Genomic DNA, 15,894 nt, shown 5'->3' on the forward strand with positions numbered 1-15,894 from the left:
TTTTTTTTTTTCCAACCAAAAGCTCTTCAGCTTAGTCAAACTTTGGTTTTTAAAAAACTAAATTAAGCTTTGTAAATCTATTCTTGGGCCAAAATTCTCCACAGCTAAATTAACCAGCAGATTTGAAGTTAGTTTAGTATCACATACATAATGTATTTCAATGAAGATTCAAAAGTCAAAGAGAAAATATTAAATAAGCAAATAACAATACTAATTTTTAAAAAGAAAAACTAGGGGGAAAAAACAACAAGAAAATATGTCCAGCTTGAAATTACACAAAAAGTTATCGGTGGATATTAGCATCCAAAAAATGTTTGTAATCTATTTTTTCACTTTTGTAAAAAGTGTATGCACTAGCCTAAAATCCATATGGAAAAGTAAAACATCAAGAGTAATCAAGACAATTTTGAAGAACACAATTGGGGAACTCACCCTGTCAGATATCAAGCCATACAACAATTTTCTTCACTGTAGTGGTACCAGGATAGACAAAACAACACTATAAATACATACAAATGTACGTCTAATGCCATGGGTGGGAATAACCTTGGTTAACAAGAGAGGAAAAAGAGATGGGAAGAGTCCACAGGAGTTTTTAAAATACAAATGTGTATATTTGTAAAAGTGGAAGCAATGATGACTTTAATGTGTCTTGGAGATAGGTACATAGAGATAAGTACACGGATCATAGATGTTGGCTATATTATTCTCTCTACTTTTTGTTATAGTCAAAATGTTTAAGGAAATTCCCATATTTTTACCCTTCCTTAAAATATGATGTAACACTCTGAAACTCTAGGATTTAAGCTGGATATTTTTTTCCAAATATTATTTTCCCTCAATTCCCCATATTTAACTGATAAGGAAACCAAGGCACTGCAATTAATTCCAAAGGTTACATAAGCTTGTTGGCAAACATGGGGTCCGAGTCTATTTCTATTGTACACAAGGCCCGAGCCAGGACCACAGCACCAAGGGCCGGTGATCAGAAGAAGGCCTGCTTTGGTACACTTGAGTCCATCACACAATGGTACTCAAATCCCAGAGGACTGAATGTAAGTGCATAGAAGCACACATACATGTAAGAAAGCCCACTGAAGGCCTGCCACTGACAGAACAAAAAAGATTCCCTGATAACCAAGTCCACTTTGGACCACGAGGAGCAGACAGTATTTGGATGAGCAGAGTTGGGAAGAAAGATCAGGAGCAGAAAGTTCAAAATGGAGACGCGTTTGGGAGGACACTGGGTCTGCTGCATACGTGGGACACCAATTCTCTCTGGTTCCAAGGTCCAGGTCTCCCATCTAATCACTAACCTGAAACGTGCCAGGAACAGGCCAGTTTAGGCGTCCCTTTTGTATACAAGTTTTGTTCTAATCAATCACAATGTTTTTCCTAAATTTGGTTGAAAAGAGTACGTGTACATATATTTTTAAATTCCAATATAAAACCATAGCCAGGTGGATCTGTAATTACCCTATGAGGGAAGATGAGTGATACCAGCCTAGCAGAGGCAGAATCATCACTGATAAAGTTTCCTTCTGATACCAAAGAAAAGATGCGAGAAGAAGGAAAAAAGTACTGAGAAAATTTGGGAATTAACATCATTTAATTTTAAACCATGTAGACTAGCTTCCTTGAATTTGACTCACCAAGAGATAGAGACCACAAATCCTGTAGAGGTAAGAATCTAAATAATATAAATTTAACTTTCAAGGGTACAGAGGGAGACTACTCAGTATACCATTTGATGCATGGGTTTATTAATAGTCTAAACTTCTTATCTACCAAATTATGTTTCATCCTTTATTTTTTATTTTTTAAAATAGTTTTGTTTTTTATTAATTTTTAGAGAAAGAGGAAGAGAGAGAGAGAGAGAAAGTTAGAAACAACTATGAGAGACTGCTACATCCTGAATGCCCCCCACTAGGAATCAAGCCTACAACCTTGGGATATGTGCCCTGACTGGGAATTGAACCTGTGACCTTTTGATTCCTAGGTCAATGCTCAACTACTGAGCCACATCAGCCAGGCTGGTTCATCTTTTAGATTAACTTATGCTTGGGACAGAAAATATTATCAAATATAAAGTATTCTAAAAAGTTTTTTCAAGTATGTCTCTTTTCAATTTTAAAGTACCCTTTTAATTAAAAAAATGAAAAAAGATTAATATTTAGCCGCAAACTTCCGGTTTGATGGATTCAAAATACAATCCACAGATACTTCAAGCATGAAATGCTGTGAGAGGCAGCAATATTAATCTGTAATAACAAACTTGTTAGGAAACCACAACCAGATGCAAACTAAGTTTATTATAAAAATACTTAAAATTCATATATTGTGACTTCTTACACTTTATAATTACTTATACGATGAAAAACAGAAACCGATCAGAGCACACGGTTTTCTAATAGAATTATTTCTAAACTCTTTTTTTTTAATGTATATTTTTTTCAGGGAGGAAGGGATGGGGGGAGATAGAAACATCCATGATGAGAGAGAATCATTGATCGGATGCCTCCTGCATGCCCTGACTGAAACATTGATGTGAGACACATGGATTGGTTGCCTCGCTGCACAGATCAGGCCTGCAACCGAGTTATGTGCCCTTGATGGGATTTGAACCCAGGACCCTTCAGTCCTGAGCCAAATTGGGTAGAGCAGAGTATTTATAAAAAAAAACAAAAACCCTTACCAGTTTACTTTTTAATTCTGCCTGAGCATTCAGTACCATTTTACTAAGTGATTTAGTTACAAAACATTAACTCTCAGTTGTCAGATGTGAATAAATACTACATCCAGTGATCTTTTCTTTAAAGCAATGTTCCCGCCACTGTGTTCCACCACTGTGTTCCAAACAAAAGAAACAAAGTACTTTTCTTCGGCAATAGTGATGTTTACCACACATGCCTTTGTTCATATATGTATTATTCGCAGATTGTATTAGAATTCACAGACCCATATTTAAAATTCCATTAGGGAAAACTCCACAACATATTTTACTAGGGCCACTGTTGAAAGTCATTCTGGTTGGTATACAAACCCTTGCACTGCATACACAAGTAACTTTGTAGAACTACTTAAAAGCTATGAGCAAATGTGGTTAAAATCTTGAGAGAAAAATCTCTTTGGAAAAAAAGGTACATTTTTGAAGAGCAAAAAACCAAAATATTTAACTACGCAACAATAAAATTGGGTATTGAAATGGATGGTTTGGTTCCTTTTCCCAATACACAGTCTGGAAGCTCTCCTAATACTGATTGCAAAGCCCAGTGGTCTCTCCTTTTCATGATTTTCCAGTAGTCTGTAATGCCTCCAATTATTTTATAATTTGCAAAAGTTGAAGAAATACTTCAAAATCCCTTTTATAAATATGGAGAGTACAAGCTATCTAAGGACAACCTCTTCAACCTACTTTTATTAAAAAAAAGCCTTGTAAATACATTGATAGCAGTACTTAGAGAACCTTTAGTCCTAAATGTAGTATCATCACCTTTACACAGTTGAGACAAGAATGAATAGTTTCCCAAACATGATGAGACGCCTAATCAACTGCAATTGAGGAATGTCATTAACTTTAAAAAACAAATCCCTGATTTTGTTTAGAAAGCATTAAAATTGTACCATCAATTAAGCAATTATCCTAGTATTAAAAAAAGGTGCACAAACTGAAAAAAAAAAATCATAATCCCTGCGCACACTTTCAGGCTTTCCATGTTTATGCGACAAAGCTTAGGGACAGTTTTGACAGCCAGGAGAAGTTACTTAGTGCAAACTTTAAAATACTGTTATTAAAAGAATTTGCAGGGAAAATAACATGATCCAGCTACCCCAGTGTCTTCTGATTATTTGTGAGGCATGTTTATTTGTAAACACCCAATTCCTTACCTTTCACTTTTTACCCTACCCCTTATAGTATTTGCTTAGGTTGCTCATTAAGACTTTTACTGCTCGGAATGCCCCAGTGTGTAATGGGAAAATATAGAGCAGGGCAGGTAAGAGATGGAATTGTGCAGTCATAAAAGAAGCAGAGAAATTAGCAGTAGTGTTTGCAAGGCCAGCATTTGTTTTCTTATTTACTTGGATGGGGGAAATCCAAATCTTGTTGATGCGACTTCAATCCAGGAGACAGTCTATTTCCCAGAAACAACATTTAATCTGTGACAGAACCACAGGATTCTAGTCCCTTCTCTTCAAAAGATGATAATATCAAGCCCTATGTCCCCTTCAAAGATGTTATCACTAAAAAATGAAATTCACTTGTGAGCCTGAAGACTCAAAGGGATATGGACTCCAAAGAAGATACAGACTTCACTTTGTAACAGCTTCTCTTGGTATTTATTTTTAAAAAACTTTTGTTTAGTAGCCATAGAGACCTACTAAAGGATGGTAAATTACAATATATTGAACAGAGGTTGAAGTTTGCTAAAAACCAGAGATTTCAAAACATGAAATGCACTAAAACATATGTTTGCTTGTTTGTTGTTTTGTCAGGGAGGAGTTGAATGTTATAGAAAATGTGTTAACTTTTCATTCTTTCCAATACTTAGGAAACAGCTAATTTGCAAAGACAAATCTTTAATATACCACATACAGAGCTTAGTAGGCATGCTTTCATAAGAATGAAGAACTGGATATATTTGGACATCTCATTAACAATTTGTCTTAATGTGGTATATTCAATAGAAATGACCAATCATTAATTGACTTTCATTTCACTGTGTCGGACCAGTGATAATCACATTTATATGACAATTATTATAGAGAGAATTGTATCTTTTTGCTTATCAATGTACTAGGAGTTTGGTAACATTTATTCAGACTAAATTATGAATATTTTATAACTGTATTTAAATGAATAGCTGCTTAAGCCTCTATAACACTTAGTTTATGAGAAAAAAGAACCATGGTCATCTGGTCAGAACCATGTGGTGTTTTAAGGATTTCACCTTGTCTTGCTGACTTTTTAAAATCAGGAAATATTTTAAAAGTAGGATTCCCTAAGATGTTTCTGATCAGAAAGAAATCAAGTTTGAAAAGAGATGATAATATCATATCAGAGTGAGGAAGGAGAGGAGTCATCATCTACTGAAACCTTTTTTAACAAAGAGCAAGGAAGTGGAACAATAGGATTCTGGAATAATAATGTTTCCCTTTGTGTTTGTACCACAGAGTTTAAAAATATTATATTTTAGTTTCAGGCCTTACAAACTAAAGATGTTCCCCTACAATGAATTCTTAACTATTTTGGATCAGATTTTGTAGCTGACTTACATATGTTAGAAACTATTGTCTCCTAATTAAGAACCAATTCTAGTTGGCTGATCAAAAAAAAAAAGTTAAATTCAAAGGGAGATGGAATTCTGTGAAAATGACCACATATTTTTTCTTCACAAGGCGTTCAGTGGAAGGAGAGCTTCTCACCCCACCTGTATCATGCACCCTCTGCACATTTTATTATTTTTTCCATTTGTGTCTTTCCCATCACGTTACAACTAGAGGTTTTCCTCAATCAATTCTCTCCTGAAACTCTCTTCCCCTGTCCCGCACAGTGGTCGCTTTATCAGCGACTGCTAAGTAAACATACCAAGTCAGACTTTTTCCTTTTGTTCTCTCCTCCCGTGGTGAAAATGTTCTTCGTTTCTACGCACATTAAAATACTTAAAACTTTAAAACATATTTTTCCCCCCTAGAAAGCTCCGCTTTAAAAGGAAAGGGGGTGGGGGGAGGTGGGTAAGAAACAAAGCCACTACTGGACCGTCCTGGTGGCTGAGTTAACGCGCCCAGCCTGGTTATCCAAGGGAAAGGCAGCCGGTGGGTCCCTAACCACCAGGACAGCGTGACATCTCCAGGTAGGCGCCCCTGGGTGGCACCTGCCCAGACCCTCTTCCGCCTGAGCCTAACCTACACACTGGGCGTCGAACCCTGAACGAAGGTGGGGCGGGGAGGTGGGAGAGGGAGGATGAGCCCGGTTGGGGGAGAAGCTCCCATGGCCACTCTGCAGAGTTCGCCTTTGAAGCATCTTTCTGGCTCTCAAACCGGGAGGGAGGAGTGCGCAGCTGCCCTGGACCAGGCGGCGTGCTAGGCGGAGGAAAAGCGCGCTCCAACCCTCTCCATGAGGGGCCCCTCTTCCTCCCGATCCAAACGCTGAAGATCGGGTCTGCCCACGCCTCGATGACCTGCCCACTGTCACGGGCCTGGGACGGCGGGGGGCGAGGACAGTGGCGCCTTCCCCGCGTGGCCTCGGGCTTTCGCGCTGCAAACGACCTCGCAGTTTACAGACGCAGCCGTGCACCCCGCGAAGTCTGCTCCGAGAAAGCTGCACCCGGAGGGGCGAGGAGCAGGGCTGGTGCTGGAGGCCGCGGGGGCACAGAGCAAGGGCTTCCCAGGGAGCTAGTCCTGCTCCCGGCGCCCGCGCACCTCGAGACTTCAACCACCGACTCTCAATCCTGTTTCCAGAGTCCCTGCGACCCGATACCAGGACCCCAATTCGTTTCCGCTCATCGGTCCAAACGAACACAACTTTGGGGTAACTCATTCCCGGCCCCCTTCCAGCTAGCTGCTGGGGGAGGGGTGGGCGCCGGTCTAGGTAGGCGCTGGAGCGCATAGTGGAGACGCGATCTCCGCTGTCACCCGTCCCAGCTCCTCTCCGGGCGGAAGCGTCGCAGCATTGTTTTTTGTTTGTTTGTTTGTTTGTTTTGTTTTTTTAATTGCTCAATTTAGGCTAATGTGCTCTAACCGAGCGCAGCTAGTAGCCAGCCTCCACGCAGAGCTCAGCATTCGCAGAGGAATTCCTTCCTGCCACAATGACCCTGGAGGAGAAGTCTGTCCCGAGCCGGATCCCCACCCCCCACCCCGGGCGGCTGCGTCCTACCTCGGCCCTCTGGTCTCCCACGACGTCCGCGTCTCCCGTGGAGGAGCTGCTCCTCCCGCGCCGGCCCCCGGGGGCGGAGAGCCTCTTCCCGGAGCCACGCCGGTTCCTCGCCCCCTCCCTCCACCCGAGGCCAGCGCTTTTTTTAAAAAAAAAAAACTTTGGACTAGAGAGTAGTAAAATGCTGCTGTCCTAGTTCAGCTAACGTAGACAACCTTGATTCCCTTCATAGTGAACAAATTCGGGAAATATATATACATATAAAAGTTAACATCCCCCAAAACACGGAGTATCCGATTCTCCTACAAGTCGGTGACACGGGATTCTAGCCTCCAAACAAGCCGCAATGGCTCGCCCTAACGTCCCTCTTTCTATGCCGTTTTAAAACACAGAATAATGAGTGCCAGAGGGATAATTTAGCAGCATGGCCCGTGTTTACAGATTAAGCAACAGCAGAGCCCTAAATCACCACGCTCCTCACGGTCCCTAAGCCGGGGCGTGATTCCCTCCGCTAACATCCTAGCCCCAATACAACTATTTTTTTTCTTTTCGACAACAGTCTTGATTCTTTGAAAATGCATTTACTCAAAGCCCAAAAGTAAGGTCTGAAGACGTCCTAACGTCACCCTCCTCGTGGCAATCCTAACCCGCACACACCTGCTCAGCTCAGCCGGCTCCAGAAACCATCCATCGGGAAGCCCGGCTACCGTCCCAGGGGCATCTCCTCTGCTCGCCCAGAACCGAGGAAACCAGCAACTTCAGTGAATGCAAACCCAGCTTTCCGGGCAGAAGCGGCAATGCAGCGACAACCAGACTCTGATTACACACGCATACCTAGGGGCAGGTTGGGGTGTGAAGGAGGGCTTTGGGGGTGGGGGTGGGGGGGAGGGATCGCCTGCCCAGAGGTGGATTAAGCCAGTTCCTATTGCTACCGAGTTTAGGAAAGCTAGGTGTGCTGTGTGCTCCCCCTAAACCCCACCCCCCTCCCGGTGGAGGATATTGGGGTAGAAACCTAGAAGCGACAGCTAAGCTTCCCAGAAGTCTGAAAGGGCAAAACTTGAAGTTAGGACTCTGGCTCTTGTACATTGTTTAAGACACCGGCTTTGGCACGAAGACTCCATTGGAGGGAAAGTCAGTCGTTGGGAGTACAGCATTGTAAAAGGACTGGCGTATGCATCTATCTGTTCTGTGTCCCAAGGGCTCACGTTCCCCCCCTCCTCTCCCCCCCCCCCCCCCCCCCCCCCCGTCAAACTGGGAAAGGTGGCGGCGACCACGGGACTACCCCGTCGCAGGTTGGGGCCCAAAGGCTTCAGACTCCCTCTAATCACCACTTTGCACTTCTGCTTTGGAGGAAGGAGGGAATGCAGTCCTCGCTCCCTCCCTCTCGAGCAATCGAACCTCAGACAAGGAGGCCCCATCCTTCCTGGACCCACCTGGGGACACCCCTAAAAGGAAAGGCTCTTCCCCGCGCCCTAAGCAGGCAGAGGGTGATGAAATACACAAAGTTCACTGTCTAGATGAGAGGGATTGTGCACAGTGCCCAGGCGCCCCGAGCTGGGGATGCCCGATCCTCGCCGTCCCCAGGCAGTGGGGCTCTGCAGCGGGAGGAGGTGCCAAGTCCTCTTTGCCTCCTCGTTTAAGGCGGTCACAGCTCCAATGACAACTTTCATTGACTGAGTGGAGCTCTCCGGGCCGGTCTCCCCGCCACGAGCCGAGCCGCCGCGCCGCTGGGATTGGGCGGCTGCGAGTCACGTGACGGGCGCGGCGCCCTCGGCCCCGCCCCCGTGCCAGGCGCGCGCCCCGCGCCAGCTGCCCGGCCTCGCGCCCACTTTCACTTTCCGCACCGGGAGTTCGCACTCCGGCGTTAGCGTGCGTTTTTTTGTCTGTTTGTTTTAAATAAGAGGCTTTTGAGGTGGCCAATGCAGGAGGGAGGCGATCTAAAGAAATAAGTGTTGCAGGAGCTTACCGCGGGGGCTGACCCTCGGTGTGCTCCCTGGGAAGGAGAGGGTCTGGGAAACGGGTGTTTCCAGCTTTGCAAGTATAAGACTGAGCTCATTGCGGGTCTACAAAACAGTGCAAATGATGAGAGCGGGTAGGATCGCAAACAAAAGGATAAAACTGTTGGTGTTTCCCCTTGGGGACGCTGCCTTGGCGATTTGGTTTTGAGGAGGAAAGTCCTCCATGCAGTTTACTAGGTTAAGTAAAGGGCCACCAAAGCTGGCTGTGACACAGCGCCAGGCCCAGCTACCAACCCAATGTGTGTGCTTCTGTTATTACCTATTATCCATTATCACAGCTGGTTACTGCCTATCCAGTTAAAAACCTTCTCCGCGTAGTCCAAGTAATACGTTCACCTTTAGAAAGAAAATATTTCAGGGTATTTAAAACAGTTATTACCAACACTGTGTAGTAGACAGTACTTAGATCAACTAACATGGGGTTAGCCCATTCATTTGTGTGGGTGTTTGGTTTTGTTTTTTTCATTTATATAACAAAGTTATACATATGACATGCTTACAAGTGTTTGGCCTGCTAGGTTCTAGGTATACTAGCAACCTGTGAACCAGTCAGACTGTCTCACATCCGGTGCAGGTATAGTGCTCATCTGTATGTAGCAGGCCATGGTAAGCTGCCAACAATTAATTGCATCTTAGAAAGAAAAAGAGAAATTCCCCCCTCTCTTGAAAGGTATCCTCCACCATTTGCAAAGTGACCTTTTGCAAGTTGCTCAACTGTCTAATCCGTGTTTTTCACCCATCCCCTTCCAAGGGAAGAGGAGAAACCAAGTAAAAAGCTTGGACAGTTGTGTAGCACAATGCCTGGCACAAAGTAAATGCTCAATAAATTATCATCATTATTAAAGCAAAACAATTTACACTCTCTCCAACTTGTCCTTTTATTAGTTTTTAAGGTTTATGAAGAAATTGCCAAGTTGACATAGTAGCACGAATATTCAAGTGTAACTCAGCTTTGTTTTTATTTCACAGACTGCCTTACATTTTAATAGTGAAAAGTCATAATCTTGCTATTAAGTGGCATACTGTGTGCTTTGACTCATATTGTTTCTCCCGAGCTAATCAAAAGGTGTGAAGGCACTGCACACAACAGGAAACTTGTCACAAGTTGGTGTGTCATTCTTGCACAGGGGTCACAATAATTTTCTCTGTATTGTTCCAATGTTAGTATATGTGTTGCTACGGTGAGTGTGCCTACCTGAAATTTTAAGTGACAATGTAGTGCTGTCTTTTCTTTCATGCTTAATATAGAGGTGTGATTAGGGAAAGGAAAAGATCGCAAAGCACTTTATGTTGTGATAGTAAGTTCCACTAACTAATTACATGTCATTTCAAAAGTATTTGCTCAAAATTTGTTTCACATACATAATATTGCCTTTGAATTTCTTTAATTTCCCCTTAAACATTTACAAAATGAAAAGGCATGTTCTTTGAATTATATCACTAGTTATTTAACAACCTAAACATGCTAAATGTTTGTGAGGAATAGATTATGATATTTTTCTGGGAAGTTAGCTGAAAATCTTCTAACAAAAATTGAAGTCTGGAGCAAAAATAAATTAAATAACTCCCAAACCCCAAACAAAACAATATAAAACACCAACCAAGCAACCCCCCCAAAAAAAACAAAACAATAATACCTAATCATATTTTTTTTTCCTTTTCTTTCTTTCTTTTTTTTTTTTTTTTTGCTATCTGGAGGTGGGGAAATAAAATATAGGATGGAGCAAAGGTAGGTTTACAGTTGTTTGTATGGAAAATAATATAATAAATAATAAATAATACAAGAATAAACTGTTTCATGTACTCACAGCTATAAACCTACTTTTGCCCCACCTGTAAATATAGTACACATAAAATCTCAATAAACATAGGTGAGTTTTAATTTCTGCTGTTTCTGTAAGTAAATTTGGGTGTTTGAAATGAAAGTTATTTTCTCTTTAAAATTAATGTAATTATCACTAGGTAGAAAAAAAATATCTCCAGTCTAAACCTCTACCCTGAGCTCCAAATTTCCTCTCCCACAAATGACACTGGGACCACTATACCTGACTTTATATGGAGCCCAATTATCACCTCCCCTGCCTCTCCCTGTCAATCCCTCTCCACATCCTAGATCTGAGTTAGTCCAACCTCCCAGTCACCCATACTACAAACCTAAAAGTCATGTTTGAGTCTTCTCTTTCTCCCTCCCCTTTAAGTCAGCTATTAAATCCCAATTATGCCTCACAAATGTCCCTGCCCTTCCTTTCTTATTGCTACTGCTCTAGTTTAGGTCTTTCCTGTCTTGCTCTCTGACTCATTTGCTGTGGCTGCAGCCTCTTAACTGTAAGGCTTAGCCATTATTCCCTTCAAATCTTTTCCCTGAACGACTTATCTAAAAAGCACATCTGAACATGCCACTCACCTATAATAGCTTCCCCTTACTTACCAGATACACATCTAGGCTCTTTACCAGAGCATTCAAAGCCTCGTGCATCTTTCCAGCCTCCCCTCTCTCCACTTCCTCGCCTGATTTTACATTCCAGTCGCACTTCCCTGGGTCATTGAATCCTACTGTGTGCCAGCCACAGTCCTAGGCACACACCTTGAGGAACAAAGCAGATCTTTCCCTTGTGGAGCTTCTATGGAAGGGGGTGGGTGCTTTCAGGAAACAACAAACATAATAAGCACATTTTATAGGATCTGAGGGTGTAATTTTAAATAGGCCGATCAAGGTTGGCTTTATTAAAAGGTAACATTTGAACAAAGGCATGAAAGGAGGTGGGACAGTGAGCTATTTGGATAAACAGGGAAAAATCTAGGCGGAGGGAGTGGCCGGTGCAAAGCACTAAGATGGGAGTGATGGGAGTGTGTTTAGCACATAAGTCAAGGAGGGAATGGGAGGTGAGGTCAGAGAGAAAACAGGGTGGGTGGGTGTGCTTCGCACAGGTTCTCAGCAGCTATTGTAAAACGTTGGGGACTTCCTTTGCATTCAATGGGAAGCTAACTACTTGTAGTCACCCACACAAGCCATAGGGTTTAGATCTTGCTAATGATGCTTCCTTCTGTTTGGGTTGTACACTCTTGCCAGTTGAGTTGCTCCCCAAACTTTTTGGTTGTTTCTGTTACTGCATTTGCCATATTACTTTTGAGACTTAGATCTTGAAGAAGGGTTTTGGTTTTATTTATCTTTGTAACACTGGTTCTCAGAGCAGGCATGCAAACATTCAATGAGCGAATGCCAATGTTTGTGTATCATTTGCCTACAATATGCCAGATGTTTTATATATTTATAAATTATTACAACTACCCTACAAGGTGGGCTTTTTTTCTAAACCTATCCCAGAGAAAAGGAAATGAGGTGCAGAGAGATTCAGGAACTTATTTAAAGTCACACAATTTAAAACTATCTGAGCTAGGTTCCAAACTCAGGCGTTTGGCCCATTGCTCACTCATGAGGGCTCCTCACTAGATTGAATGAAAGACATGGAAGGAATTTAGGTTTGTTTCTTGCATTTGGCTTCCCCACTATGAAAAAAAAAAAGCCACTTTTTCAATTCAATTATCTATTAATTCATTAAATATTTTAAAAGTACGTATTGTGTACCAGGCACTTGGAGTACAATACTGAACATAATAGATACGGTCTCTTTCCTTGTGCAGTTTACGCTCTAGCAGGGGAGACTCACAATTATGTAAGCAAGGCAGGACTGGACAGCCAGTGCTCTGATAAAGGAAGGAAAGGTGCATCTGAGGGAAGTGTAGTAGCAGCTCAGCCTGGAGAAAGCTGTAGGATGAGAGCAAATATGGAGAAAGATAATTCTAAGTGGAATGTTCCGGTGGCCTCAGGGACACTAACGTTCAGAAAGTGGAGATGTATGTCTAGCTGTGAATAAACAATTGCCCATAGACTTGTATACAGTACTAGGTATTATATGAAAATCTAAAGAATCTTGCTTTTCCCCCCAAACTTTGGTTAACAATGCTGCTTTTCCAAATCTGACTACAATCTTTATGCATAAAACTAAAGCATAAACTTTTTAACCTTTGTTTTAAAATTGTTATCTGATGAGTTATTTGACCCACTCATTTGTAAAGAGATTTGTGTGTTTTAGTAGTTAATAAATTCCAAAACTATGAAATCAAATTGTTTTTGTTCCACTGGAATTTGGTGGTATATTGCATCATTGGCTGGAGTTTGGTAGCTTGTACCAGAATGCAAATCTTAAAATTATGGTGGTGGGGATGGAACTTAATATTTGCTAGACTTTTAATTGTTCAGTGGAAGAAATAATCCAGGAAACCATGAAAGGTGGTGTGACAGACAGGAAGAAGCTAGGCTGGAAAACTAGAGACCCATATTCAGAGGGTGGCATTTTAGTGCTTTGTAACTGGTGGAAAATTAATAGGTTGTTCTCTACAGATTTCCCCTGTTTTTCAAGTGGGGATATTGTATTTGCCATAATAACTCTAATATATGACTGGATTTTCAAAATTAAAAATTTAAGGATGAAAATAGTTATTCAGACAACTTGAAACTGGTGGTGGTGGTGGTGGCAACAGAGCAGTTGTTTTTAATAAGAAAATGATGGGGAAGATCAAAGAAGAGCAGGGATCAGGATGTGGGAGTGAGCTCTCTTTATTGTAAACGGCTTTGGAGGGAGGTGAGAGATGGAGATTAGAGATGATGAAGACCTTCCCTTTGGGCTTCTCTGATCTAGCCATGGATGATGGGAGTCCCTCTGGATGAGCGTCAAAGAAAAGACATGGTTAAATGGGCAATAAAATAAAAAGCAATGGCCCATAAATACTAAGTGTTTCAAGTTGAAAAATTTCCCTAAAAAAAACACACCAAAAAACACAACACAATACACACACACACACACACACACACACTCTAGTTTAGCCATTGCAGTTACGGTCTACAGCTTGTAAAACATGAGTCTCCCTAATGGAGCTGGGCCAGCAAGTCTTGGTTGTAGAAAGAGTTAGGGATATTGTGAGAATCCAAGGACTCCTGGCAAATATATTCTTTGAGGCTTTCAAAAGTGCCCCAGAGGAGGAGAAAATATGTTGGGAAAAAAAAATAACCATAAAGTACTTTTTATGTTAAGAACAAAAGACAGGAAATGTTTTTTTCCCCCCCTTTTTTCCAGATATTGTTGCATTTTCTCCATCTGGTGAAATAAAATAGGACAGATACGTTATCCTCCACTGTTACACAAAAGCACCACCACGCAGGCCAGCGAGATGGTGGAGAGCGGAGGCCCTTCCAGCAGTGTGGATGGCATTATTGCCTCCCCCAGTCCCTGCAGGGCGGGGAGGGGAGAGACAAAAGCCAGCGTGTGTACTGCTTGTCTGAAGCCATAAAACTCTTTTGGCTCAAAACACAGAAATTTCTTGGTAAACAAAACAAAGTTACAGAACTGTCATCATTACCTCTGGGAAAGACCTTCCCTGTTTGTTCATTTCCTTCCAAAACATGTCTGCCCCAGTTACTACATGTGTGTTGGTGGTTGGAAGGGGCCAGGACAACCCAAAGGAATGACTCCATTCTAACCATGTCTTTCCTTTCCCAGGAGGCCCGTGTCCTTCCGCAGTCACTAAACTCCAACTCTTGGGGAACTGTTGTCCACTTGTTACTGAGGAAGCAACCGCCACCCAAACAAGCCCGTGACCCTAACTGGATGCTTTGTTTCTGTGTTTTTAACCCTGCGGAGATCACAAAGATGCGGGTTCTTATCCAGGTCTCCACAGGTGCGTTTTCCGGAACTGCCCAACAAGCACCCCAAAGGGGTGTGTGTGTGTGTGTGTGTGTGTGTGTGTGTGTGTGTGTGTTGGGGGGTAGGGCCCGTAGCTTGTGTACAATTTTGACCACCTCCTCCTCCCCCAAAGCCACAACCCTTAACACCCAAATTGATTCCTGCAGCCTGCGCTGCCAGACGGGGGTCCTGCTAGGCCTACATTTGGTTGACTGACTTTCTACAATAAACCCTGAGATCCTCAGCATCAGCCCTCGGGATGCCGCCTGCGAGCAGGGAAACTTGGTCTCAGTATTGGAGTCCCCGCCGCGGGCGCACCCTGTCTGGGGCAGACCCGCCGCCAGCGCGGCTTTCTATCCCAACGAACAACTCTCCTCGGAACGGAGCGCGCCTTCCAGGGTCCCCCGATGGCCAGACCACAGGAAGCCCGCGTTTCCTTTTCCCTAGGAATTCTGAGGATTTAGATATCCTCTCCCCGGTGCGTCCCCGCGGGCTGGGCTGGAGCGGCGGGGCTGTCCCCGAGGGAGGGTCTCGCAGGTTCCCCGTCCTGAGTGCGGCCGTCCCTCCCTGCGCCCGAAACCCGTGTCCAGGCAGCAGCGCAGTCCCGGCTCCACGTCCCCCAGCCTCTCAGCTCCTGCAGAAGAGCCCAGCCTGGGGGACTCTGTTCGCTCCCAGAGAAAGGATGAAAGGATCCTTGGCCCAGACCCCCATGCCCCACCCCCAAGCTCCCTCCCGCCTGCGGGCAGAGGTGCTCCCGCCCCCTCCCCCCCCACCTCGGTGTGTTGTGGGGGCTGAGAGTCAGGGGGCCTGGAGCCCTTTGGAGGCTCCATGCAGAGCAACACCATCTCCGACCTGCACTCGGTAGGTGCAGAGTTCCTGTCCCTTCCAGGAGGGCTGAGGGGACAGGGCTCGCTCCTGTCCTGGGAGTCCACTTCTGATCTTTGGCTTGTCAAGCTTCCCCACCCGACAACACTCATTTTTGTAGCAGCGCGGTGCTGGGCTGTGAAGCACACCTGACGACAGGGTGTAAATGGGACATAAAATGCCTGGAGTGCCTTGAGAAGCAGGAAGGCGCAAAAGACTTGGTTTTATGGGCTCCTTTCTCTCACTGAATCCGGAGGACTGCTCCGTAAGGGCGCCAGCATCCCCGTTTTACAGAGGGGAATACTGACACCCAGACGGAATAAATGACTTGCCTAGGTCCATGGCACTGTAGCATCAGCTAAACACTTGCCTCTTCCTCCCTCCTCCCGCCCCCCCGCAG

The 15,894-nt window shown here is 43.7% G+C and overlaps 1 pseudogene; it reads right to left on the minus strand.

Moving 5' to 3' along the window:
* Window positions 1–9,971: 9,971 nt before the first annotated feature.
* LOC118706210 lies at window positions 9,972–10,069 on the minus strand (annotated as a pseudogene).
* Window positions 10,070–15,894: the final 5,825 nt, after the last annotated feature.

The sequence above is a fragment of the Pipistrellus kuhlii genome, unplaced genomic scaffold, assembly GCF_014108245.1.
Source record: "Pipistrellus kuhlii isolate mPipKuh1 unplaced genomic scaffold, mPipKuh1.p scaffold_m20_p_5, whole genome shotgun sequence".
Taxonomy (NCBI): domain Eukaryota; kingdom Metazoa; phylum Chordata; class Mammalia; order Chiroptera; family Vespertilionidae; genus Pipistrellus; species Pipistrellus kuhlii.